The sequence below is a fragment of the Canis aureus genome, chromosome 26, assembly GCF_053574225.1.
Source record: "Canis aureus isolate CA01 chromosome 26, VMU_Caureus_v.1.0, whole genome shotgun sequence".
Lineage (NCBI taxonomy): Eukaryota > Metazoa > Chordata > Mammalia > Carnivora > Canidae > Canis > Canis aureus.
Window position 1 is genome coordinate 6,806,364 of NC_135636.1, and position 23,819 is coordinate 6,830,182.

The 23,819-nt window shown below is 38.2% G+C and overlaps 1 long non-coding RNA gene across 1 annotated transcript in view; it reads right to left on the reverse strand.

The window, feature by feature from the left end:
- The window catches only part of LOC144298772 (uncharacterized), a 45,285-nt gene extending 21,771 nt beyond the window's left edge, over positions 1-23,514 (reverse strand). Inside the window, exons 1-3 of the long non-coding RNA XR_013365657.1 lie at positions 23,443-23,514; positions 18,439-18,549; positions 8,869-8,946 (exon numbers count right to left, since the gene is read on the reverse strand). This is a non-coding gene — a long non-coding RNA (uncharacterized LOC144298772). The remainder of the gene's footprint in view (positions 1-8,868; positions 8,947-18,438; positions 18,550-23,442) is intronic.
- Between the last annotated feature and the right edge of the window lie 305 nt (positions 23,515-23,819).

Sequence of the window (23,819 nt, forward strand, 5' to 3'; positions counted from 1 at the left end):
TGATCTTTTGGAGCAGAAATGGAAAAGCTGATCTGAGGATTCAAATGGAATTCATATGGAATTGTAAGGGGCCCTGAAGAGCCAAATCAATATTAAAATTGAAGAACAGGGCAGCCCAGGTGGCTCAGCAGTTTAGCGCTGCCTTCAGCCTCAGGTGTGATCCTGGAGTCCCGGGATCAAGTCTCACGTCGGGCTCCCTGCATGGAGCCTGCTTCTCCCTCTGCCTGTGTCTCTGCCTCTCTCTCTCTCTCTCTCTCATTCTCTCTCTCTGATGAATAAATAAAGAAAATCTTTAAAATTGAAGAACATGGGGGACCTGGGTGGCTCAGTCAGCTGAACATCTTGACTCTTGATTTCATCTCAGGTCATGACCTCCAGGTTATGAGATTGAGCCTCATGTAGGCCTCCATGCTCAGTATGGAGTCTGCTTGTCCCTCTCCCTACCCCTCTGTCCCTGCCACAGCTTGCTTACTTGTGCGTATATGTGCTCGCTCTCTCTCAAATAAATGAGTAAAGTAAGCAAGGTAAAAAAAAAAAAAAAAAGAACAAAGTTAGTTGTCTCACACTTCCTGAATTCAAAACTTACTACAAGGCTACAGTATGGGAAACAATGTGGTACTTCCCTAAAGATAGATACATAGTCCAATAGACTAAAATTGAGAGTCCAAAATAAAACCATATATCTACAGCCAACTGATTTTCAACAAGAATAAAAGACCACTTGCTGGGGGGAAGAATGGTCTCTGCAGCAAATGGTACTAGAACTGGATATTCAACCAAAAAAAGAAAAATAAAAGTGAATCCCTACTTTATACCATACACAAAAATCCACTCAAATTAGATCAATAATCTAAATATAAAAGTTAAATATATGTAAAGTTAAAACAGTTTAAAATTTAGAAGGACATACAGGAGTAAATCTTTTATGAATTTGAATTTGGCAATGATGTCTTGTATATGATGCCATAACAAAAATAACCAAAGGAAAAAATACTTTGGACCCCATCAATAATTTTGCAAATCAAAGGATATTAAAAAGAAAGTGACAAGACAATACCATACTTACAATGGTAGATAATATTTAGAAATCATGTATCTGATAGGGTTTTAATGTCCAGAATAAATAATGTCTAAAGCTCAATAGCAAAAAAAAATTAAAAAAAAATAAAAAAAAAAATAAAACCAACCCAAACAGCTTAATATAGAAATGGTTACACATTTTCTTTATAATTAAATGAGAAACTTCTCAGGAAAACAACATTACTCTAACCTTATGCCAAGTCCTACAGGTAGTTTGCATACCTCAAATGATGCCATTATCCCCAAAATCTTATAGGGAAAGTCTCAGTATTCTCTATTATACAGGTATGAAGACTGAGGCTCAGCCAATTTAAGTGATGCCCAAATTCATTGGCTTTTGAGAGGCAGAGACAAGACTCGAAGCCTGACTGTACCTCTCACTGTAATTCCCCACCCCTAGGCCCATCTCCCCATTCTCATTAGACCTTGCTGTTTATGTTCTAATTTAGTGAAAGCTGAATGAGTACTAATTGATTGATTGATTGATCAATTACTATTATTACTATTAATTACAATGCTAGTTTTTATAAATACTTTTTATCAAATTTAGGAAATTTTCTTCTATTTCTTGGGTTTTGGGGTATTATGAAAGAATAGGTTTTTTTCAGCACATTTCCTGCATTTTTCAAAATGATCTTGTGGATTTGTTTTATTCTATTAACATTGTTATTTTTATTGATTTTTATTATTTGAACTAATCTTGCATTTGGATAGATCTCATTTGGTCCTGCTGTATAATCTTTTTTATGTAGGTTGGATTTGGTTTCTACTATTTGCTAAGGATGTATGGCTCTGTATTCATCATGATTTCTTTTTTGAGCCATTGATTATCTGAGTTTATTCTCTAATTTCCATTTTTGTGCATTTCCCAAATTTCCTTCTATTACTGATTTCTAATATCCTATTGTAGTATGAGAAAAAACTAGTATTATTTTAATTTTTTAATATTTATTGAGACTTTTTTTAGGGCCTAACAATTCGTTGTGGACATTGTTCCATGTGTACTTCAAAAGAATGTGTACTTTGCTATTTGGTTGGAATTTTCTTTAGAGGTTCATTATGTCCCATTTGTTTATGTTTTTATTCAAGTTTTCTAAGTCCTTATTAATCTTATCTTACTGTTCTATCCATTATTGAAATCTTCAACTACTATTATTTCTCCCTTTGATTCTTTCAATTTTTGCCTCTGATATTTTGGGACAATGTTGTTAGGTGCATATGTATTTAAAACTGTTATATCTAGGATGCCTGGGTGGTTCAGAGATTGAGTGTCTGCCTTCGGCTCAGAATCCCGTGATCCTGGGATTCAGAATCGAGTCCCACATTGGGTTCCTTGTGGGGAGCCTGCTACTTCCTCTGCCTGTGTCTCTGCCTCTCTCTTGCTGTGTTTCTCATAAATAAATAAATAAAATCTAAATAAATAAATAAATAAATAAATAAATAAATAAATAAATAAATAAAATTGTTGTATCTTCTTGATGAATATACCCTTTTATAACATATAATGTTCTTCTTTATCTCTTAAAATGATTTTTGACTTAAGACTATTTTGTCTGAAATTAGTATGGCCACTTTGGTTGTCTTTTCATTACAGTGCATGGCATATTTCTTCCTCCATTCAAGATGAAAAGATAGACACTCAAATTCCTTCTATAATATGATAAGATATAAACAAAGAATCCACAAACACATAAGATGTACAGCCATCAAAAAGGGTCAAAAACCTTAGCAGATGTCAATCTCATATAGATGATAGGAACTAAGAATCCAACACACAAAAGAACAAAGATGATGAAAGGACAACTTGCCAAAAATGGAGTAAAAATTAAATTTAATTAAAATTAATTAAAATTAAAGAAATACTATTCTAGTATTGATCATGGCTGGTGTTGGTCAATGAACTATTATCAAGCCACACAAATGCAGATATTGACTGTACATGTTTAAAATTTTTCTAGTAATTTGGCATTGTCTTCATATTCATAAGTGTCATCAGTGAACTTGTTGAATTCAAAGACAAGTTCAAGTGATGTCAGATTCACATGATATATATACAAGCGGCCCCATGTAGGCCCCAGTCATGTGCAGTAGGTTCACATTACAGTCCACAGCAGATTGGAAGTAAAGTATATTATCGGTGCTTTGCCTTGGATGGCTTAAGACACACTCAATTACAAAAACATGATTAGAAGAATTTCCTTGTCAAAATATAAAGCTTTACAGGGGCACCAGGTGGCTCAGTTAGTTAAACATCAGAGGTGTGGAGCCTGTTAAGATTCTCTCTCCCTTTCTCTCTGCCTCTCCCTCCATTCTAGCTTCCTAGAATGTGGATGAGCACTTAGAGATAAATATGTAGTTAAGAAATGAAAGCAACTTAATAGAATTTATGTACACCTAAAATTACCTATAATCATTGAATAATTAATTCTATGACTCTGATAGATAATATTTGCTGCTGAGTAAGAATTACATACAACAATTACTGTCTTATGAAAATAGTAGAAAATCATAACTAAAACTCCCAACAATAAGAAGAAACTAAATTTATGTATGTATTCACATGTTGAAACACTACATAACCATTTTATATACTTATAAAAGTTTAAAGATCAAGCTCTATAATAATAAAAGCTCTATAATAATAAAATAATATGCCTTGGTTTTGGAAAATACAGAAAAAATTTAATAAAACTAAACGATTTCAACACTCAAAGGTAAAAACTTAATATTCTGATGCAGCTTTCCCTGCCACTATTTGTAACATTATTTTACACACACACACACATATATACACACACATACAGAAGATTGACTTCATACATATGCAACACATTTTTACCCTATTTTTCAAGCTGATATTGTTTTGTGAACCTTTTTAATGGCTGTATTAATCAATGTATTATCTGTATTAATCAATGGCTATGGCTACTAACTAGTGTTTAGTGGTTTAAAACGACACATGTCTGTTTACATCTAATCTATAGTTACATTTCTGGATAGCAGAAGATCTCTACTTATTATTATCACTCAGCCATGTCATTTCAAATATTGTTGGTCTTTTTCCTAAACCTGGAGTGTTTCCCTTTAGCAATTAAATGTTCCGGCCTGGAAATGATGCGTGTCGCTTCTGCTCATGACTCATTGTCAGGCAGTCCCACAGCCCCACCCAAACGCAAGGTGTCCAGGAAGTGTGAGCCTCCCACATGCCCAGGAGGTAAAGACCTGAGAACATTTGGCAAAAAGCACCAATGACTGCCAAGCCAGGCCTACAAAGCCCCATTGCACTAAGTCAATAGTTTTCCATCCCAGGAATGTACCCTCTGTTATCCAACCATCCTCATTGTGGGACATTTTAGTGTTTACATGCTTTTTAGTCTTACAAAATATACCTGCACCATATAATATGTTAATTTTTTATTTCATGTGTGATTATTCCCTTTGCATATATATCTTAAAAATTAACTACAGATCAAAGCATATAAACCTTGTAGTGCCCTTAAATTATTTTATGCATTTTTCCAGAGCATTTGCACAGAAAAAAATTGATACTGGTAGCAATGTAAACAATCCAAGCTCCAACTTCACTCACCCTGCATATTGCCATTTTATTTTATTTTATTTTATTTTATTTTACTTTATTTTATTTTATATTGTCATTTTAGAAGTTTCTGTTAATTTGATACCAGAGTACCTTATTGTTATTTTAATTACTAAGACAGTGATATATTAAAATGTTTATTATATGGTAAGAAGGAGCTGAATAAAATATCAGTCATATAAACTGATACTATGCATGGAAAGAAATCACCTAAATACTACACAGTAGTTTATTTTTTGTTATTTTTAAATATCTTATTTATTTGAGAGAAAGAACACATGAAAAGGGGGAGAGAAAGGGAGAAGCAGACTCCCTGCTGAGCAGAGACCCTATTCAGGCCTGGATCCCAGAACCCTGAAATCATGACCCGAACCAAAGGGAGACCCACCCCTTAACTGACTGAGCCTCCCAGGCACTCTTACAAGTAGTTTAAGGTATTATGATTACTAGTAATTTTTGTCTTATCTGTATGTTTTTTATGTGCTAATTTTCCTACAATTATGAGAAGAAAGCAATGTTCATTAAATTTATGACAAATTAGCTTTTCAGATCAGTAAGAGGCAGAAGAATTACTCAACAATTGGTATTGGGAAAAGTATGCACAGTAATAAATTCTAGAAGAATGTCTGCAGGTAAATAAGCAAACAAAAAGTAAAACAAGTATCAATGTAATTGTGTTATAATAAAATGTCTAATTAAAACTGTCTGGCGGGGATCCCTGGGTGGCTCAGCGGTTTAGCGTCTGCCTTCGGCCCAGGGCATGATCATGGAGTCCCAGGATCGAGTCCCATATCGGGCTCTCTGCATGGAGCCTGCTTCTCCCTCTGCCTGTGACTCTGCCTCTCTCTCTGTGTGTCTCTCATAAATAAATAAATAAAATATATATATAAAAAAAAACCTGTCTGGGGATGCCTGGTGGCTCAGTGGTTAAGCATCTGCCTTCCACCAGGGGCCTGATTCTGGAGTCCTGGGATCGAGTCCCATGTTGGGCTCCCTGCAGGGAGCCTGCTTCTCTCTCTGCCTGTATCTCTGCTTCTCTCTCTCTCTCTCTCTCTGTCTCTCCTGAATAAATAAAATCTTTAAAAATAAATAAACAAACAAACAAACAAACAAACTGTCTGGTAGAAGAGAACTTCTTAAGCTGCATAAAAAGCACAGAAAGTGTTTTTTCCCATTAATGTTTAGAGCAATGGAATAATAGGAGTTGACAAAGTTTAGGGAAAAGTAACAGAATTAGGAAATATATTAATAATGTATGTCACATGTATCCAGAATATATAAAGTATCCAGTGTCTATAATATATAAAGAATCTCTATAAATCAATAACAAAATAAAAAACCTGATACAATTAGGACAATGCAAATTAGAACTATTAACTATCTCTTTTAGATCCTTCACACTCACAATACTAACAAAAAAGATAATGTTAATTAATGAAAGTAACTGTAGTCTTTTTGGATAATAATTTAGCAGCATCTATTGAAATATAGTACACATTCCCCTTGTCCTCGCATTTTACTTACGTATGTCAGTCAGAAATATTGCCACAATTGCACAGAGTATATAAGAATATTCCTTTGAAATTTATAATAATAAAAGGCAGGAGTCACATCATGGATGTGGGAATGGCAAAATAAACTAGAATACACCCATGTTACAGACTACTAGTTAGTAATTTTTAAAATGATCTACATCTATATGTAAAGACATGGAGAAAAAAAATCCAAGACATATTATCAAGTGGAGAAAAAATGCTGCAAATAATTCATTTGGCACAGTCTCAGAGTATAGGTTCCGGGTGCAGACTGCTTGCCTCCCTGCCCTCATTGCATCATTCACTGCCTTGGGCACGTCGGTTAACTTCCCTGCCCTTGGTTTTCTCATTTGTAAGACAAGTGCAATGACAGTACCTATTGTGTAAGGTTGTCCTGATCATCAAATGAGTAAACCATGTTAAACACAGAAAAATCCCAGGCATACTGCCAGTGTCCGCTATCTATTTATTAGAAACAAAAATATATAAACCACGATAGAATGATTTACCTATATATTCCATATAACTTTTTGTAAATACAAAGGAGAAAGTATGGAAGATTATTCATAAACTGTAACTTTGGTGCCCTCAGGAGAAATATATGGGGAGAGGAAGAAGCCAAAGAAGTTGACTTTTATTTTATATGAATTGCAGGAATGCTGCCAATAAGGATGTAAATACACATTATTTGAGCAATAAAATAATGCAAGCAATAGTTTAAAAAATTTAAAAATAATTATAAAATTGGTTTCTTTGCATATAGTTATTACTGAAATCATTTTATTAGTATGTATATATTATGGATTTACTTGTACTTTACTTCATGAAGCCTGTTTGCTATCATCATGGAGCTGAATTCAGTTTTCTTTCACATATTTAACCTTCAATTAATTTTTATTGAACAACTATTTGTCCCAGGCACTGAAGTAGGTAATAGATTTCAAAGTTAATATAATCAAGTGAGGTCCTTAATAAAAGAGAAAGATAAGAATAACCAACCTCCCGAGAGGGCAAGTGCTTAGAAGAGATATGCCCTAGGGAACTGGAGGAACGTGGAGAGGGAGAGCTAAATTCTTCCAGGGAGATCATGTACCCCACAATGCAGGGGTCCTGGAACTCTTGATCATCGTCCAATCCCTAGCACTGATACTGCTGAGTAATTGAAGAGGTTGGAGAGGAGATGGGGCTCTGGATGATGGACGAAAATGAAGCACAGGCAGCGACAGGTGTGGTGCACGATAGTTGGGAGCAGGGACAGGTTATGTGTCAACAAGGTGAGATATCTCAAGCCCTGGTGGGGTTGAGATATGACCCTATCCATGCAGTTGACATGAATACATATGTGAAATTTACCACAGCCATTTAAAAAAGTACAGAATAAAAAGATGTCTCTCCTACCTGTTGTTTTTTCATGTTTCAAGTTTTTATTTAAATTCTAGTTAGTTGGGGCACTGGGGTGGCTCAGCAGTTGGGCATCTGCCTTTAACTCTCAGGTCATGATCCCAGGATCCAGGGATCGAGTCCCCACAGGAGCCTGCTTCTCCTTCTGCCTGTGTCTCTGCCTTTCTCTATGTTTCTCATGAATAAATAAATAAAATCTTAAAAAAAATAAGTAAGTAAAAATGAATTCTCGTTAGTTAACATAGTGTAATATTACTTTCAGGAGTAGAATTTAATGACCCACCACTTACATATAATACCCAGTGTGTATCTGTTTTGTTATCAAGTGACATTGTAAATTAGGCTGCTCTTATATCAATAATCTGAATGTTTACTAAATATGAAACATTTGGACCAGGAGAAAGTTTTTAAGGTCAGATATTGGACTTTGTTATCTCACCGGCTTTCATATGATTCTTTTTGTTATCTTCTGATGAGGCCACCCACATTTGACCCAGCAATGAGATGGTGGTAGCTACTGTCTAACATAGGCAGCCCCAGCCTGAAGGTCCTTGTGTAAGTGAAGCATTTAAAAGTACATGCACACGATTTTCTTTCAGTGATTAAAGAGGAGCTACGGTTAAGTAGACAACTGTAAGAAAACACTTAATTTGGTTTACTTGGCTTATTTTTTTCTAGATGCCACTTAAAATTAGTTACCAGTGAGTTAAATTTTCCCCTTCCCAGGGTAAATGTACAAAAGTGGGTATGTGAAGTGAGGTTAATACTGCTATCTTCACGGAGCCCTGTGAAGTTGCCAATGTCCTGTTAATTGAACCAACAGATAGTTTTGTGTTGGTTAAACCTCAGGAGCAGCCCTTGCACTGGTGTAACATGTAGCTTTAAATCAGAATAAAACAAAGCAATATTTTAACACTGTAAAACATTATGTCTTCTGGCTTTTATTGCCAAAATGTTGATTTCATCGAGACTAAACCAGTCCTTAATCATACCTGAATTTTGTATTCTTGGTTTAGGGAATGGAAATCTACATTTCCAATTTTCAAAATGAAATGGAATTAAACATAACTTTATTCCATCTTCAGAACTAAAATTAATAACCTGTTTAGTTTTAATATTGAAATATTATAAAAATGAAGTTAATAATAATGTTATTCTGATTGAAGATGGTAATCAATAACAAAATAACAATTTCTTAACATTACAGCTTTGGATTACAAGTACCAATTCAACAGAAATTAACTATGGATTTACCTTGTTACTGAAGGTCTAAAATTTCTTTCTTTCTTCAAAAAAGAGATACAATCGTTGTTTCTTCTTTGGCGAAATCATCTAATAGTCAAAAATGCATTAAATACTTTTAGCATCAACCTAGCAATTCCTCTTGATAATCCACTTATTTTCTAAAAACGAAAAATCATTTGTAAAGTAGAAATTCATTTATCTAAGCCCAAACTCATTTCTCACAAAAATACACACCCGGACCCAGCTCAAGGTATTTCCTTTGAAACTCCCCAACTGCTGGTTTTCAATCAATCATTCTATTAAAATAAATTTGTCAATTGGAATGAAAACAGCCACTGAAGCCTTTAGATGGTATTATTTGTTTGGATAATAATGAACCTATTGTGTACACCTTAGGCAAGTGCCTTTTAATTTGAAAAGAAACAAAAGAAAAAGAAGAATCCCACAGGTTCTGAAGGCACCTAAGGACTCTTGAAATACTGAGGCTTAGAAACGTTCCCCAAATTTCACTTTCACTGACTTACTCAGGAAAAGAAAAAAGAAGTGCAGCGGGCTCTACAGAGTCTGGTCCTCCCGGCGAAGACCTCACCCAGAGAGGTTGGACGCATATGGACGCCATTTGTAACCAGGGGAGAGAACCCACAGGTCAGCCTAACCTTTGGTGTCTGCCTATCCATCTGTTTTCACATTAGTTGCAAATTATAGAATCCTCCAGACCCAAATGACCATAAATCAGTACTATGAGCATGTACACTTTTCCCATCTGTCATAAAACAATGAATTAAATTCATGCCTGTCAAAATAGGCTGCAGCAAAATGGCCCTTCTTCTGTAGTCGAAGGAATACAAAGCTTCACCTCATCGCTATAATTTATGGCCTCCGTGGGGCTTCGGGGTGATTAGGCCTTGGCCCACCAACACACAGAAAAACAGTAGGAACTCCAATAACTCCAAATGGAAATCTTGGGTCAAATTTATCAAACAAATCAGAGAGAAATCTATTTCTGTTTGGAAAAGGAGGAGATATATGGCATGTTTAGTGTTCATGCACAGCTTTGGAGCTTTTGGCTATTCGGTATTTGTGAGTTTTGGAATTTCTCGCTTAAATAGTATCACCAAAGGACATGTAATGTATTAGACATGAGCCATTTTTAGCCAAATAAAATATACAACTGCAAGCAAAGAGGTTTTTCAATGTTAACATCAACATATTTGTGCAAATGATGTAACTGAAAATTTTCTAGGTAGACCTAAAAAAAGCATAGCTTTAGTACTGGAAAAATACACTGGAAGAAAATGAAATATGTTAGTAATAGAAACCAAAAAAGGATAATAAAAAGAAGGGAGAGACCAAAGCGATAAGGTGTATAGACTTCCAACTATTCCATGCCAATGGGCTTACACCAATCCTGCCACACAGTAAATGTTTCTTTAAAACTTCTTTTCTATAAAACTGCCTTGGAGTCAAAAATAACCTGGCATCTGAGAGCAAAGAGACAGAGAAAAAAACAGAATGATTACAAGGCAGGTAAAAACACTGAAGTTCGCTATAGAAAAGCTACCGATCATAGATGTGAAGAAAAATAAACAGATAATCGGGTTGGAGGGCAGGGGAGGGGAAAGGAGTTGCAAACAAAGGCATGCATGCTACAAACTCATCTGCAGGCTTTGGCACTTGTCCCTCATTAAAAGCCACAGCGTGCTTGAACTGCTGTTTATCACGGGGCCTGCAGGCATTCACTCAATCAGAAAGTCGTATTTCACCAAACACCCTTGCTGTATTAGAAACGTTCTGCAGGGTTAGAGCGAGCGAAATGAGAAGATGACGTGGCAGCTCTGTATGTCATAGACCTGGTTAATATCCAGCCGAGAATTATTGCTTCTTTAAGAGAATTTCCCCGGGCGTTCAATATCATTTCCAGGGGACTAGAACCCATGTCCAGCCACAGTTCTCAGGTTGTCCGCAAAGTATGGTTCCTGCCAGGAGTAATGACGTTCTGGCTTCATCTCTGGTACCCGGGATGGGTCACCCTGTGGGTTCCCAACCGTGTGAACTTGCAGGGATGAGGTGTGTCCGAGCACCCAGCACTCAGCAGCACTTGATGGTTGAAATGCCTTTGCTCTCATTTACTGCCTCTGCGTCCTGGGAGGCTGTGGGAGGCTGGCGGCAAGGTGCAGCAGAGGGAGCTTGGGAAGCAGGCGCTGGGAACCCTTTACCAGTGCTATGGTTTGCTTGCTTTTAACAGATAAGCACGGCTAGAAATACCTATTTGATATAGATCTTGTGAAGAGTAAACTAAGCTTGACACAATCTCCAGATGGTAGGTTTCGAATAAATAAGACCTTTCTTTCTTCTCTTTTTTTTCTTTCTTTCCTTTTTCTCCTTTCTTGTCTTTATCATTCCTTTCTTCCATTCTTTTTCAGCTGCCTTCTCTGTCTTTTCCTTTCTTCTTTCTTTCCATTTCCTTCCCCCATTCTCTTTGTCTTTCTCCCACCCGTGGATGCCAATCATTCATGCATGCACACAGGAATTCAGCTACTGAAGCCCAGTAGTTCTTGCCCCGATGCAGAGTTTTATGAAAGACTGAGACATTAAGCAACACATGACACACTTCATTATGAATTGATTATGGCTGTGATAATTGCTGAGAGCCAAGACTTCCAGTAGCTGTGAGAACACAGCACAGTGACGGAATCTGATCACCTACCGGTTTTCTGTGCCACGAAGCTAAGAAGTCCTACCTCCAACTGAACAAAACAATCAAGGTTGTTTTCCTCTAAAGCACGTCATAGAAGTTATCATTATAACCACTGGTTTATTACTTCATACCCAATAAAGTGACTCACTGCTTGTTTTATTGCAGTCTTGTTATTTTTTTTTAAATGGGAAACTGTAGTAGCTCCTATTACATGAAACTGACCGCCAATAACTATAGGCTTATTTTATTTGAGAGAGAATTTATTAAATAAGAACATATGTTTGAAAGAGAAGAGAATGTGCCACTGAGTTTCTGCTCTCCTCCTATTTACTTCCCAAACCAAAGGTTATAGGAGCCACTTGCAATTGATTAAACCTGTCCCTTGCCATCTGAATCCACTGCCAACAGCATTCATCAAAATCAAGTGGTGAAATTAAAAACTAATTAAAACTTCTAAAGATAAAGTTGCAGATGGAAATTGTTGCAGGAGAGCTAGTACCAAAAAATTACTTCAAAAAATTAAGAAAAATCATTTCATTCTGTTTACATTCGGTATATTATTTTTTCCTGTTCTAACAATGCATATACACACACTCCTGCTACAAATTATATCATAGATATTAAATGAATATACATCAATAGGACTTAGGGACACCTCGGTGGCTCAATGGGTTAAGCATCCACTTCGGCTCAGGTCATGGTCCTGGGAAGCCTGCTTCCCCCTCTTTCTCTCCCTCTGCCTGCCTCTCTGCCTGCTTATGCTCTATCTCTCTCTTTCTCTTTCTTCCTCTCTCCCCCTCCCTCTCTCTCTCTCTCTCTCTCATTTTCTGTCAAATAAATGAATAAATAAAATCTTTGAAAAAAAGGATTTAGGAATTGAAAGAAAATACCTAATCTATCTAGACAAAATTTATATTTGATTCACAATAAGCTTGTTTTCTATTTTCATTTGTGTGTTTTTTCCCCTCAATTAAAAAAAACTTATTTTTTAAAATTCTCATTTTTTAAAAAGATTTTATTTATTTATTCATTAGAGATCCAGAGAGAGAGGCAGAGAAAAAAGGCAGAGGGAGAGGCAGGCTCCATGCAGGAAGCCTGATGTGGGACTCGATCCCAGGACTCCGGGATCACGCCCTGAGCTGAAGGCAGATGCTCAACCGCTGAGCCACCCAGGGATCCCTAAAATTCTTATTTTTAACACACTTTTTATTCCCATTGGTGTTTGGTTTACTATAACATGACAATTTGGAAACCCAGCTAAATGACTAATAAATACTCGAGACATTGACAGGGAAGGAGGAAACTGTTTGTTATTTCATTTTAGGTGGTGATCAGTGAACATATTGGAACAAAGTTTCCCAAAAATGTGGAGTTCCTGCACTTTCACTTCACCTTTGGCAAAGGGAATGATCTTGGGAGGCCATGACTGCTTGTTGGCTTCAGGTTTCTAACCAAAATTCTTTCTGAGGGTCTTCTTCACCCCAGACCCAAAAGAAGCAGGAGAGTCACAAACAGGCTTTCCCCAAGCAAAGCCACGCTACTCTTTATGTTCCACTGCCAAGACCTGAGACTTCAACTGTCCACAGCTTCAGGCTGACACCACCGCCAGGCCTCAATGGCCCATTACTGAGAATTATTTATTCCTCTCTTTGTATCTATAATATTTTAAATATGAGGTTTGGCCATTAAACTGTGGCAAGTTTGTGAATACTCTGCAGCAGCATGGAGCAGGAAACCCTGCAGGAAGGCTGTATAAATCCAGGCTGACATGGGAAGAAATGAGAACCGAGCTCTGAGATACCCCCTTGGGAACTGCAAATTGAGGAGCCATTTTGGGCATGTGGTTTGGGGGTGGGGTGGGGTAGGGGGGCCTCCAGGGCAGGAGCTGGATGGAAATCCAGGAAGATTAGGGAAAAGGAAAAGTGACTCCCCCAGCTAGTGCTACAGTAGATGCATATCAAATAAAATAAAATAATACAGAGACAGATAGGTGCCATTAATCTCTGAGGGGCTCAACCATCCCCTCTACAAATATTTTCTCATCCTTACAGTGTTGCTTAAGGCTGCAACTATGTGGTATTTTTGTAACTTTTCCTTCCTTTTAGTCTGGTTTGGATGCTCAGGTAAACCTGTGTGAAAACCTCCATCACCACAATGGAGAGGTGGAGACAGAACACTATTCTCTCAGCTCTTCTCAAGGGATTCAGCGGGTGTATGTGTTTATTTCTGGGATTAAATGAGTTGTGATAATAAAAATGTGTGGCTTTTATCAATGGTCTACTATAGGTGAACTTGAACATCAGACATTTCTACAGTCACATAAAGAGAAAAATAAACACAAACCTTCCCCAGTCATTTACAAAGAAAGCCTCACATTTGATCTTCATAATGGCTGAGATGGGAATCTTGTGAAGCTGGTTCTACAAATGATGCAACAGACTTACCAAAGTGATTTGCCCAACTGGCAGATACTCGCCCTCAGTCACATACTGTCCTCTATGCCATACTGCAACAGAGGGTTGGAAACTGCTGGAAAATATCATCTCTCTTTCCCTGTCAGAGTTTGGCCATCTGTGTAAAGCTTCTTTCTTTTGCTCTGTTGCTGCTCCTCTGACTTTTTCTCCACATCAGAGGCATTGTTCTTAGAGTTTCTACTCCAGGAAGCTTGACCAGAAATCTGTCTAAGACTAACTGACCATTTTTAAAACCCCTTTCAGGTACATTATCTGTGATTTTGACCTAAGCTTCTGTGACCACGGAGCACCCTGTCCACTAGAGCAGACCTGCCCACTGCCTGTGTGAGGAAACCAGCTGTGCTTCTATACCCTCCACTGACAGTGTGGCTGGTTGGATCTGACCCCAAAGCAGCCTGATTAGGGCTTGTAGGACAGAGGATTAGGAAAGTAGGATTTGGTTTACCTTGGAGTCCCTCGTGATGAATGGCATCCTTGCTAGAGCCAAGTCTATGCCCATTCACCTGCCGGGTACTTGTGCAGGTTGAGTGCAGGACAGGGGCAGCTGTGGGAGAGGCTGTGTTGCCGTGCCCTAGGAGGCCTTGGGGCTGGAAGTGCAGCCCAGGTAGCTGGGAGTGGGGAGGTCTTGGAGCGTCCTCTCTAGTATCACTTCAGCTCTAGTACATCAGAAACCAAGTGGCTGAAGTACCCTTTTGATCCAAACCAGCTGCAGGGTGCCTGCTATAACTAGACATGTGTGTCCTACAAAATAGAGCTTTGTTACTCTTTCAAAGTCCTTGCCTGATACATAGAAATTGAGTGGATTGGAAATCCATACTCCTTATCATAAGAAACTATAATAGTTCATTTCTCCATTAAAGAAAAGCAGGAGCTTTTGAGTCTAATATTTCAACTATTGTTCATTTTTGAATGGAAGTCCAATGGCCATTGTATGTTACCTACTTGAGTCAACAAAAGGTCTCCGTTACGGTGATTATAGAATGGTGTGATTATTGTGGAGCTGATCAGGTTTGAGGTCCAGAGTGCCTTGCTTTCACCAGACCCTATGAGTGCTGGCAGGGTTGCTGGGAGTTATAGAATATTCTAGGTTGGGAGGGGAAGCCAGATATCAAGCAGAAAGCTTTCCATATGAGCAGTTCTGATGCAGGCCTCTATCTATAAGCCTCCAGTGATTTATTATGACTTTTCTCATTCTAAGTAAATACTAACTTTCCTACCTGGTTTGCTATTTGCTATTTTCTATTCTCCTAAAGTCTCCCCAGTCTCTGAAACTGTATAAGCTTCAGACCCAAGAAACCTGGTTCTGAGGTGGAGGAGGAATTTCATAAAGCCCTATCAAGCATAAAACCTGACAAAGTCAGATCACAGGGGCAAGTTCAAGTTTCTCATTAAAGAGTTGGGGGAGGGCGGTGGGAGTATAAACCTTCATGTAGAAGGTTTATACTAAATCTATGTTTAATATTTCCCTAAAAGGGTCGTATTTTATTTTTCTTATCATAATTATATAATATAAAGAACATGTAATGAAAATCTCGCCAAGTGCTCTATAAATGCCCCTAAATCTCCTGGTTATTGCGCTGGACAAATCTGCTCATTCCCAGAGCGCGGGGATGGGAACAGGGAGGCCCTGCGGCCTGAGCTGCGTGCTGTCCTGGGCACGCGCTGTCCCGGGCTTCTCCAGCTCCAGGGCGGGGGTTCCCGCCGGCCTGACCCTGGGGCTAACCCGCCGGCCTAACCCTGGGGCTGACTGCTTATGTGGGACTGTCTACAGGCTCGTCGGGCCGTCTGCGCCGTCCCACGGGGGCCAGTGTGCGTGTGTTTGTGCTAAGTGCCAGTTCAGTTCCTTAAGAATGAGTGAGGATTGATTTCCTGGGACCCCATCCAGTTGTTGATCATTTGGTTAATCATCTGCTCCAACAATTCCTAATGATAGAGCTGCTGTGGCTGTTCCTTTGGAACAACTTGTCCCTTATGTCTTTGTGGAAGTGGCTACTTGTTTTGTATTGGTGATGCTGGCACTTGTGAGGAGTCCTGTCCAGACCTCACCGTGGGTCTGTTTCCCTAAGAAGAGATACAGCTGATGCATTCTTGAAGGAACATCACAGATGTGACGTTGTGTCCCTCTCAGGACATCACATTACAGATTAAGGTGGTCAACTGGCCCCGTGGTGGGTGATGTTAACTTTACTCCCTGATTGGGGTCGTGTCCTCCAGGTGAAATTAAAATAAGGATAAGGGATTAAATAATAGCATTATAGGCACATTATTTCCCCAATTTTGATATTATATCATGGTTACCTGCAAGAACATTCCTGGTTTTAGAAAGTATGCACTGAAGAGAGATAGAGAACAATATAGGAAATGTGTCAAAATTTTGAAAATACTGGTGAAGATACAGGAGCGTTCTTTGCCCTGTTTTCTCAACCTTTCTTTAAGCCTGAAATTATTTTGAAGTAAAAAGTTCAAAGAGAATGCAGAGGAAGTCCACCTAACACCAGTGCCAGACCCGAAGGAATGTTTGTTTTAGTGCTGCGTATGCCTGTTTAATAAATAATCTGAGGGATTCTCTCCTGGACCCATGCTTTTTGCCTGGTTTTCAATGATACCCATCAGGCTAGAACAATTTTTACAATGAAGTTACTGTACAAAAATTAAAGGATAGAAAATTACAATTGCCTTGGCATTCTATTTCTGAACATCTGGCTTTGAATCAACTTCCAACTTTGCAAAGACTGATGAATGTATATCTAAAAACCATGTGTCAAAATATGCAACAGAGAGGATTGGTTTAAAGACATAAAATGGACACATTAAGTCTTCAGTTCTCACTGCACTGTCATTTTCTCATCCTCGATCTGCCTGTGGGTAGAAGTTACTTTCCAAATTCTGCAAGGAAAACCATGACAAGGTTGAGATAAGATTCTGGAACATCCTGGTGGAATGTCAGAAACTGTAGTGATCCCTCCAGTAATTGAGTTACTCTATGTATTGTGAATGCTAAGATCGTGTTCAAAATATGTGCTGTTTCTAGTTGAATTAGTGAAGGGGACATTTTCCAAGAATCCTAAAGACCACAGTTAGTTTAGTTGTTTTTTGGTGTGTGTGTGTGTGTGTGTGTGTGTGTGTGTGTGTTTAACTTGAGTCCATAAATTCAGGCACTTTATTTTACAAAGTTTGGGGGAATTTAGAAAGCCAGACAATACAGGTGATTGCCTGAATGGAATGTTAGGTAATCCTGCGGTGACTGCTTTTCCAAAAACTAAAGGTACTATGAACATCCTGGTGCCATGTCATGAATACCACACGTAAAGAAGTACAGAAACCCTAGACCGCTGGCTTCTTGATCTGGTCAGGAGGGTGGCTATAGATAGTTAAAGGAACAATAGATTTGGAATTGATCAACTTTGGATCTCCCAACCAGCTCTACCATTTACTTACTAGCTATGTGCCTTTGGGTAAAAAGTCACATGCACCACAGCAGTTAGGTAAGGCTGGACAGATTGTCTAGTGCAACAAAAGCATTTGGCCAGGAAGGTGGGCCCAGAAATCTAGCCCACGTTCTGCCAGGCTGTGTGCCTGGCAAGGCTGTGCCAGCCCTAAGAAGGGGACATTGTTTTATTATCAGTCCTCTCAGGGGAAACATGTCTTTGAGATCCATCCACCCAGAGAAGCACCTCTTTAGTTACAATTGCCCAGCGGATACAAGTGTGCTGACCTCAACCTAAAGAAGCCCATCTCCATGTCCCTGGTTTCATTCAGTGTCCTCAGTCCTGACTGTGGGATGAGGCTACAAGAGGTTCAAAGAGTCAATGTGAGGATGTTTATGGTAGTAGTATTTGAAATAGCAAAAAGTTAAAAAACAGTTCAATAGACTCAATGGAAGAGAAATGGCCAAATACATTACGAGCTGGGAGAACAAGGGCCATTAAATCATGTTTTCAAATAATATCTAATGATAAAGGGGAAAAAAACAATGTAACAGTAAGTAATATGAATAAAAGAAGCAGAAGTGCAGGCACACAAAATCAGATGGGACAATACATGGCACAGAAGTGACCATTTTCTCTGGGTGACAGGAATATTTTGGATTTATCTTTTCATGTTCCTTTTTCTATGTTTTCCAAATGTTATAATGCTAATATATCATTTCATGAGAAAGATGCTGTAATGAAAAAATTCAAACAAAAAGTTCATGTTCTATGACCTAGGTCTTTGACTTCAAACTATTTATCCTAAGGTAAAAAATGAGAAGTAGAGTCAGACATGACTTAGAGAGTCACAAAAAAAAACATGAAAGATAGGAAACAAAGCCAAGGGAGAGAAAAAGTTAAGGAAGGCGTAGGTCCAGAAGATCCATTGTGAAATGATGTTTGTGTTCCTGTTCTATTCTGTCTTTTCTGTACTCACAGGGCTTCTTGGCAGCGTGTGTGCGCTGGCTCAGGGAGGAGAGGCCTGCTTATCCAGTTCTCAGTGTGAACTAACAGATCGGCACCATCATTTTATTTTTAGGCTTCTTTCCTGAGAATGAAATATGACAATCTGAGAATATTGAAAGAAAAACAGAACACAAACCCGAATATACTCTAATACTTCAGCTATGTGAATACAGAAATACATAGCTACAGAGCCAACATTTAAAGACAAAAACTGTAAGGAAAATATCAAAAACATCACAAAGGTTTTCTCCATCATGGGACTGTAAGCAATATTCATTTTATTCTTTGTAGTCTTTTATGTATTTTCAAATTGCCCCACAATTAGCACATACTAAGTGTGGGTGGGGAAGCATATTTAGAAAAAAAACACCACATATGATTTATCCAACTTGGTGACATCGTTTCAATTTCTTTCCAAAATGTCTCACTGGTTGACAGTTGAAAGACATGGATTAGTAACCAGATATCATAAAAAGCAGTCCCTGAAAGCTCTGGTCAAAGAGATAGGCCAAACCATTAAAATCAGGATCATTGAATCGGAAGGCATGATTTCTCCTGCCAAATCAGAGTACAGGCACTAAGCTTAATAGACTGTTTGCCAGGGCTGGTGATACTCTGTAGAGAGATCCCAAGCAAAGCTTACATCCTCCTACCAATCTTTCAGGGCATGCTGGAGTTTTCAAGGGGTCAAGTCTTTCTTGCTAAAAATCTCACTGAAAACTTAAGAAAGTGATCATGACTTTTCCAAATCCCCCTTATCCTTGTCCCTTGGGGATCCACATTGAAACATGCATCTCAATGTTTGCCATTACCACTGACTTGCAGACTTCTATAGAAATCCACAGATCTATGCAAAATCCAGAGGCATGGCAGGGAGACACAAAGATGTTTCAACCTTAGGGCTCTTAGAAAATTAATCTGCTGAACAGGGCATGTTGTATCCCCACTGGGGTCTAGGTAACCACCCTGTAATCAACTATATCAATAACTGCTTTGAATATATGAACATTCTCAGGGGGATAAACCAGGACTGTCAGGAGGCTCATGTTGGTTCTAGTCAGATTCTGCTGTCAAAGAGTTATGAAGAAGTTCTCATTTCTTGGAGATTTATGGGTTCTTGAATTGTGGATAAGGCATTGTGGACTCATATCTAATATGCAGCCTGAAATCTCACAGTAGAGGTCCAAATATCTCAAAATTAATATGTCTAAGCTAAATCCCCTGTACTTCATCCCTAAAATCCCTTCTTCACCCAAATTTTACATACTATTCACTGGCCACATTGCTAAGGCTAAAACACTTTCTTCTGGCATCCGTTGTGTTGACTTCACCTGCCAATCAAGTCAGCTGAACTTCCAAACCATGTATGGTCCACCATCTCCTGTACGGCCCCATTGTTCCCACCACCATCATTGTTGGCAGCACTACAGCGCTATTCTGATTAGAAGTTTCCCCACTATTGCCATTCCTTCCCCTGCTCTTCATCTTGGATTGCAGATGGAGGAATCTTTTAAAACCCTAAGTCAGCTCATGTCAGCACCCAGCTATCAATCCTTCAGTGCATCCCATGAGTCCTCTTTAAAGAACATCCAAAGTTCTGAGCTCTACCTGGCCACACCATCTCTCCTACACATGACCCTCCAGCCTCCCTGGACTCAACTATCTTGCTCACACCTGCAAGCTCCAGCCTCCTTCAGGAAATGGCACCTGCTATTCCCTCAGGGTTGCTCTTTCTGTGTCCTTCCAGCCTTATATCTAATGGCATCTCCTTAGAAAAGCCTTTCCTGATTATTCTATCTAAGATAGACCCACCTTGCACTTCCACTTCTCCCTATTCCATGACCTTGTCTGGTTCCACCACTGTGCCAGTCTCACAGTGGGTTATGGCTTATTTCTCTGTGGGCTACTGGCTGCTTCCCCACTCCACTATAGCATCAGTTCTGTGAGGGATTCATTCACTGCTGTGAAGTTGGCCAGGGCCTGGCTTGTAGTAGGTTGTAATAAGAAGAAAGGAAAGAAAGAAAGAAAGAAAGAAAGAAAGAAAGAAAGAAAGAAAGAAAGAAAGAAAGAAAGAGAGAGAGGGGGGAGGGAGGGAGGGAGGGAGGGAGGGAGGGAGGAAGGAAGGAAGGAAGGAAGGAAGGAAGGAAGGAAGAAGGAGATTGAAATTTGAAATCATTCATTTTAAATATTTCACGTGATGCTTACAAACACTCATCAATTAAAAGTTAATGTTAGTATTTTATTCTATTATTATTTTTAAAATTATCATCATCATCAGGAAGCAGTAAGTTACCTTGGGTTTGTGTGATCTGCAATGGGCAGCAGTAAATGAGGGTGGGTAATGCCCACTCCAAAAATCTACATAGGGCTGGCCCTGAGTACTGGCCTCACCTTCCAATACATTCAAGATCATGCTCAAAGATCATGATCTATGGGCTTCAAGCCTTCCTGCAAAAACCCTAGGGATTTTTAAGTGGGTAATTAAATCTTGAGAGATTGGTCTCGGGCATTTCATTCAGGTCAAAAAATATTATATTCATTGATATTCACCGTACAAACCTCAGAAAAAGAATTCATTGCTTAATGATTAAACTTCACATATGTTACAGATTAAAGTCAATATATTCCATGACATATTTAGATAACACATTTCCCAATTCTTCTGCTACACAAGCCCACATTTCTTTTTTTTTAATCAGATTAGTTATCATCTTGACTACTATATGTTACCTATTCATCAATTTTGAAAAATTCCATCCAGTAGAAAACACTGAGAATGTCATGGGCACCTGAAATCATAACTGTTTCTTTGTTTTATTTAAGATAGAAGAAGTGATTTTAGATTTTAAAAGTTTTATTTGAAAGAGAATTAAATGAATCAACTCTACTTATAAAAAAAAATCCTTCACATTGGCTCAAACAAGGAAAAGATACATTTCTAGAAAAGAATGTTATTATATGCAGTAATTTAAAACACATATCAAAACTACTTTCCTCTAATGTAAAAGATATAGCCGTTTTAAAAATGAAAAGGACATGAAAGATATGTTTCTCATGCCATTTGATGAAATGTTTGACAGAACATAAAACCCCTGAGATTATTTGGATCTGATGTTCTTGGAGGCCATTCACCATGATTTCTGCTCTTGTGGTTGCTTCAGGATAAAGTAAATTATGAACATTCACCTAATGTGAAATCACATCTGACCATCTGGCTCTATTTCAATGTGATCTTCAAAATTTCTTCTCAGAATTAAAAAAAAAAGCAACACTGAGTAGATTTATTAATGCACTTGAGGCTTAGGGGGATGGAGCTAACCGTATTTACTTTAGAAATATTTGAGAAACATACCTTTATTCACAATTATGTACCAAAGGCAACAGTAAATACGTAAATACTTCAAGTAAATTTAGTGATCATCTTAAAGGTTTTCAATGTACTCTATTTACCATATTCAATTAATCCTACTAATTCAGAATTTATAATAACATTTATTACTTGACTGGCTAGAGTTTCTTATATTTTCAGTTTTAAAAAATGTTTCAATAAACAAAATGGGTACTGTAATAAGGCTTCAAGTAATTTCCCAATATTTTGTATACATTTTTGCTTTCCATTCACTGCCACTATTACCGCTATTCCTGTCTGAAATTCTTTGTGCAAAGTTTATTTGAAGCATATATTTCTCACAGCAGTTCTATGAGCTCATACCAGGGTCACTGCCTTTACTCATTAGAAAACAGAGGTTCACGTCTGCCTGTCGTCTGTCTGCCTGTCGCCGAAACACAACGTGTCAGCAGAAAACAGAGGTTCAGAGAGGTTCATTAACTTGTCCAGAATCACACAGCTAGAAAGAGACAAGATTTTTATTCCAGGAGTTTTACTTCCATCTAGTCTTGGGAAACTATGGAAGCCATCAGCTTGTGTGCAAACTTTAGATATTAAATCACATGTTAACAGTTGCAATATTGACTATCATCAGTCCAAAATTACTCTCTACAATCCACCTAAACAAGAGAGGATTCCTATAGTCAAGTATCTTGATTATTCTTAATTGTAATTTTAGATGCCTAACTATCTTCTCTTTTTCAACGTCTTAGCAAATGGTGTGGTTTTCTGGATGCTAAAAAGACTACAAGACACAGATCAAACCCTTAATAATAATCAAGCCCTGGATAACTTCAAGGCCTAATACACCCACAATTTTCCCCTTTGATTTAATGGTCAACCCAACAATGCAAGTTGATATGCTATCTTTGATTTCCCAGGAGTGGCTGCTGCCATTACTCAAAGCAGCAGCCACCGATGATAGTGTTTAGAGCTCAACTTCCTTGCGTCTCAAGGATTTCTCTTTCCTTAGAGAAGAAGGCTGCACAATGGAGCAAGAAGTATGAATCATCCATGCCCCTGCTTTGGTGTTAGATGTGATGGCTATAAGACTTCTAAGACATCAAATTCTGTCACTGAGTTCTAAAGACCTCATAATTTATTCACAAATGATGCTTTGGTTTAGACAAGGGTCTAAAAACAGCAATAACAGGATTAATAAGTCTTTCCATGGTGAAGCTCCTTTATAATGAAATTTATGCTTAAAATATTGCTATGTTAAAGCTAGTTAGAGAGTTCTTTGGTCGTATAACTATGAAGAGACAAAAAAAACAATCATGATAATACTTTAGATGCAAAATAAATTTTGAACAACCTAGTTTCTTTAAAAATTAGAGAGTTAGATCAAGTTAAACAAAAAAAAAAAAAGAAGTCTGTTTTTTGGTTCTCAAATACAGTAACAAAAGCCCCAACCGAATTTCTGGGTTGCTCCATAGTTCTCTTGGCCCTTGGCAGACCTGAGATAGGAGATTAAGAAAGCAGTGAAATATTAGTCATTTTACCCTATTCAGTGTATGTCAATTGAGTCCTTTGGGAAGTAATGCCAAAGGAGGATTATAAGTGCAAGAGGTTTATTGGGGGTAATACCTGCAAATGATGGGGAGGAGCAAAGAAGTAGGAACGGAAAGTCTTCAGATCATGATGCAGGTCTCATATCTGGAGAAAAAAGTAAAGGGAGAAAGGAGGACTGTGTAAGAAAAGCCTCAGCTTGTAGGGAGTCTTGAGAAAATACAAGGAAGTTCCAGTGTTGAGTAAACACAACCAGACCCTAGAATATTCCTTTTTTGACCAGGGGCTGCCTGAAAAGTGTGAAGCCTCAGTGCAAATGCAGTGGCACATTCCAAAAATACTGCAGCTGAGGATTACCTCCTATCTGTTCTTCTCACAGCTGGTCAGCAAGTTTTTTCTTAAAGGAATATCCTAGTGGCTCACCCCATGCCTGCCCTACAGTATTTTAAATAAAA